General features: G+C 39.9%; 1 long non-coding RNA gene across 1 annotated transcript; it reads right to left on the bottom strand.

Moving 5' to 3' along the window:
• Positions 1-222: 222 nt before the first annotated feature.
• Positions 223-5,436, bottom strand: LOC117594479. The gene is made up of 4 exons (XR_004575730.1): positions 5,423-5,436; positions 5,271-5,354; positions 726-881; positions 223-348 (listed from the first exon to the last, which is right to left on the bottom strand). It is a non-coding gene; the product is annotated as an uncharacterized LOC117594479 (long non-coding RNA).

Raw genomic sequence — 5,436 nt, 5'->3', positions numbered from 1 at the left:
CCTGCTAAGTAAATCTATGTACATAAAGTCCCAACTAACACAGGTTATTGTCAGTACCTGGTAGATCCTCAACCAGGACATCCTCTCTATCCTCCATGTATAGATTTGCTAATGGCGATTTCCCCTGAGAAAAAATCAGCACGTTTGGTAGTACTGTTGGGATATTAGCCTTGCTAACATATATAGCAGCATAAAATGTTACTGTAATATGTAGGTCATTTTGCTCCACTCGTTGTTAAAAGCAATTCCTTCTGCAATTTCCAGATGCCTCAGAGGAAATGTTTGCTTCTTTCGGTCCTTAACAGTCAGGATGTCAGGTGGTGTATTGCTGTATTGGTTGTGCAGAACCTTCACATGGACATTGACAGGGGTTGAATCCTCCCCAACAAAACACAGACACAAGCTTGAGAAGTAATCACTGTACTGCAGATGATAATTCAATAAATAACTATATCAAGTCTTTAGGTCCTGATGCCCACCCAGGCAACCCATGCTAAAAATATAAGCACTCATGGTACTGTTAGTCACTTTGTATAATGCATCCACCAAATGGTGTAATGTTGTGAATCATTTTGACATCTGTAGAATGATCACTAATAAACCAGCTGGGGTTGGATGTACATAAACAGAGATTTAAAGGGGAAATGAGAGGATATCAAGGATGTTTCACTAACTGAACGGTGATTAAACAGGATGATAAAGCATGCAGACAGCAATGTACTTACTATGACTCAGCAGTACAACAAGCATGCAGATCCCTCGCTAGTCTGGAATGTCTTTGCATGGTCAAACTTTCCTTTCAGCCTACTGACTTTAGTGTTGATGAGAAGTGGTAAATGTTCAGCCTTAAACCTCCTCTTCAGGGACATGTGCCCGGTAGGCTATTTAAAACAAAGGTGATTGCAATCCAAGTCCATTATAAAAAGAATAGTTACCGACTTTTAAGCTTTCTCTTCAAGGGAAGTGAGCTGTGAGTCCACTTGCCTGGGCCAGTCAGACACCCAGAACTTGGTTATTTATATTTTGTGTTGCATCGGCCCCTATTACCAAGAGACGCTCCAGATGGCTAGTCCATCCTTTGTGAGAGACTTGTATTGTCATACTCAGGGATTTTTCTACTATGGAAACCCTTGGGCAGTACTGAGGAGCACAACTAAGCAAGTGAATAATGAATAATAGTATACTAGATAACAGGTTCCAATTTGTCCTGTGAAACCATGGAAAAAACAGTAAATAGTAAAATTCTTCACCTCTCAACAAGGTTAGCAAGGTGACCACAAATCCTAAACATTTCACTAACAAAACTTTTTAATATTTTTTTTTTATATTAACCCTCTGAGGACGGATTAGGCGGTAGCGCCCACGCCCGGGGCGTATTTGCATAACAATTACATAGTATTACATATTTTCAAAACGGTTTGTAATAGAGAGATTCTGTTTACTTTGCTGTTTCAACGAGAGTCCGATGAAAACGCAGATGCGCTTTGTGTTTACTTGGCATATTTCCTTGTTGTTGTCATCCTGTCCAAATGAAACCAAAACCTTGTGCACCTGACCAATGGATGGGCTGTTGAGTGACAGCATCCAATGGAAGGCTGTTGCCATGCAGAATAGTTTATTTTACCCAATCTGGGGAAGGTATCTGTTGCGTGTTTGATCCAATCATAAGGTTGCTGGGTGGGACGTAAGTTTTGTTTTCTTCATTTGCTCATTCTGACTGTAGAAGAGGTTGTAGCAGTATGTCAGCTTAGCTAGCATGCTAACTTAGCATTAGCGAACGTTTTAGCATTGTGTCCTTGCGTAACGCTAACTTGTTGAAAAGACAAAGAAAGGATTTGTGTTTTCAACAGTTTTATAAGTATTATTATTAGTATAAAATGGCAAAACGTAAAAACACTTTTACTAAATGTAGCCATAGTCCGTTATGGTTATCAAACGTTGGATAGCTGAGTTACCAGACAACAAAGGACGAATGCTAACAACAGGCTAATGCTAACGCAAGTACAGTCTGGTAAGTAATATCTAATAACCTATTTATCATGAAATAATGTAATACAAATGTAATCATTATAGATATTGTCTGCTTTGCGTATTTGGAATGGGAGATCTGTTTCACATGGCTGTGTGTGGTCTGAATTCAATCATATAGAAAATAATTATGGGTGTCATAATCATATTGTCCTGTATGCACATAAGGTGAATTATTATTTAATAGTTCTGTTCACTTTTATTGTGATACAATGCATATTTGTGTAAGAAAAAGGGTTTGAAAAGTGTTTTTGGAATGTTTTTGGGTTGAGGTACCGGGGTGGTTGATTTCAATGAAAAATTGTGTCAAAAACATGTTGGACAAAAGGCAAATTATTTCATTTTTCTGTTCACATTCATTGTGAAGCCTTTTCTTACACAAATGTGCATTGTGTTTGCACAGAACATTTGTATTGGGAGTATCACTCCATATGAGTGTGTTATGGTCAGAATTCAATGATATATAGAAAAAATCTGATTTTGCTTATGAAATTATTTACTTAATTGTGCATTTTCCCCTAAAACAGTACCTTACAAGAACATTAACATGCAAGCTTATATTAGCTGAGGTAATTTGGAATAATTTGATGCCAAATACACAATGATTGATTCACATTACATATTGTTTATAAGCCCAAATATAAAAGTAGTGACACCCAAACATTTTAAGCGTAGTACTCAGAGGGTTAAGTATTAATTCATTATTTTCAATAGCCCTCTCTGGCAACTTCATACAATAAAGATTTCACTTTTGGAAAATTAATTGTTAGCTAGTGAGCCAGTGACTGTAGCTTAGGTGGAGGTGCTGGAGGAAGAGCAGGCTGAGGGACGGCCGACAGGAGCTGGAAGACTGAACAGCCCAGAGAGTAGTGAGACAGACTGAACCAACAGAGAGACAGAGTGCCCCAGAAGAGCAGTGAGACAGACTGAACCAACAGAGAGACAGAGTGCCCCAGAAGAGCAGTGAGACAGACTGAACCAACAGAGAGACAGAGTGCCCCTGAAGAGCAGTGAGACAGTGCACTGCAAAAAAAACTCCAATGGGACAAGACAGTTTAATTATATTTGAGGAAATATTTACTTGAAATACACTGAACAAAAATATAAACGCAACACTTGTTTTTGTCATCACCGTATGGAGAAAAATAACTACTATGATTGTTGTGATCAACAATATGTGATCAACAAAAAAAGGCTATATGAAGTAAAAATGACAAGGTGAACAGATGGTGTTAATGAACCAGTAAAAGGGAACAGGTTTAAGTCCCCCCCGCCCACCGCAAATCAGTTTTGTGATGATATGTTTAATAGTTTAACAAATTATATATTATTAAGTATTATTATATTAATAAATGGCAAAACTGAACCCTTCCTCTATTCTTCATGTTCAGACGCGGCACTACTGTGCCATTAATGCCTCGGTACCGGTGCTGCAACGGTACTATGGAGGGGAGGACACCCGCCCGGACTTCAGGCTGGGCACAGACGCCATGCAGCACCTGATGGTGGTCCTGAAGACTGACAGTCAGCACGGGTGGGGGCCGACCCTGGAGACACTCGTGTTCCTGTTCTGGCTGGCCACCGGTTCAGCCTACTGAGTTGTCTCCAGGGTCTTCTGTATGCCTCTACCTACGGTGCACAGTCACACTACATCTGTTTTTTTCATATCTCAACAAAGTCTTGTCTTCTTTTGCTCTTCCTTGTGCACAGGTAGTGACGGCGTGTGTAATTTTACACAACATTTGTGTTGGTGTTGGGGATGAGCTGGAAGAGGCTGTGGAGGACGACGACAACCAGCTACCTCTGGAGCGCGATGGTGGGGAGAGCCGGAGTGGAGCTGCTTGGCGAGCTGCGCTGACCAACGAGGTGTCTGCACTGCATGAGGCACCTCTGGACCTCGATTATTTTTCCCAGGTTAATAATTAGTGTGGAAGATGACACAAGTACATAAAATTAATAATTTTGTTTCTATGACTATAAAGACATAACATGCTTCAAAGTTACCAGCTAGCAATTATCCACAAACTACTGTAACACTGTAACCAGCATATGAAGTAATTTAACAACACCATTGGTAAACACCCACACACAGTCAAGAAGGTACATTACTAGTACATTAAGTACATTTAATTTACCTTCTTGATACAATATTAAATATGCTGCAACTGTTTTAGATATTTTAGATACAATTATCATCTTACAGGACAGATTAGATTATCACTGGACTAACCTAAACGTTCTTCTTCTGTCTGCAGTCTTGAAGCAGCTGTAGCTGATGGCCGCTTCTTGTTGTTGGTCTTGTTGTATATAGTTGTAGATATGAGAATGTTATGAGAATGATGTTTGAATGGTTTTGCTTCATGTAAATAGTTGTCAATATTTAAATGTTTAAATAAATATTTTTTTATAACCAAGAATAAATAGTTTTTTGTAGAGCTTGGAATATCTAACCACAAAACGTAAGTAAGGTTGAAGATATTGTTCAATACATTGTTCTAGACTTCACATGCTAGTTATTTGTTACTTACCATGTTGTTTCTATTGCAGTCTAAAGAACAATACGCTTTTTAAAAATGGACATTAAATATTAAATAATTTTAAAAAGGGCAAAGACAAAACCAGTTAAATTTAATTTACTTTATTTTTCCGCCAACCTCTCCAACAATGAAAAAAATCTATTTGACCTCTCTCTGGTCTCTGCTTCCCTCCTCTCATCTGCCTCCCTCTGGTATTTTATGTCCTCCTTCAGTAGCTGTAGGAATGGATCCACTCTCTCCCTTCTCCTCTTCTCTCCTCTGTTCCCTGCTCTCTCTCTGCTGCTGCATGTGGCTCGCTCCTCCTGCTCCTCCTCATCTCTCCCTTCCTCTACCTCTTGTGCAGTGCTTGGCCCTGGTTTGTCCTCTTGGATCGAGGCAATAAGGCAGGGGGGCGAGACTGCCGCAGACTGCCCTAATGCCTCGTCCATGAGGGCAAACCAGGGCCAAGTTGCTGCCGTCGCCTTGCCATCCTCTGTCCCCTGACCTGTAGCAGGACACTTGCATTCCTACAACAGTGAAGATCAAAAGGTTGTTGTGATGATGTATTACTACTATAGTACACAACACTACATCTAAACTTACTGTCAGCTGGCCCAAGTCTGTCAGGTTTACATCCAAGGCTTACTTCAAAAAATCACAAGTTACATTAAGATGTGCATAACAATTGTCCATACATTAATATCCCCAAAGTACAATATCTCCCACCTTGTACTTGGTCTTCAGATCGTCCCACTTCTTCTTGGCCTGGGTGTGGGTGACCCTCCGATCCCCATCTTCTCCAAAATAAGCCTGTGTGAATAAAAAGCAGATTACACAGCTATTACTTCTGAACATTAAACAATAGTGTAGCTTCTCACCGATATCCGTTGGC

The sequence above is a fragment of the Esox lucius genome, chromosome 5 (genome assembly GCF_011004845.1).
Source record: "Esox lucius isolate fEsoLuc1 chromosome 5, fEsoLuc1.pri, whole genome shotgun sequence".
NCBI classification, from domain to species: Eukaryota; Metazoa; Chordata; class Actinopteri; order Esociformes; family Esocidae; genus Esox; species Esox lucius.
This window is presented reverse-complemented; position numbering and strand designations above follow the sequence as displayed.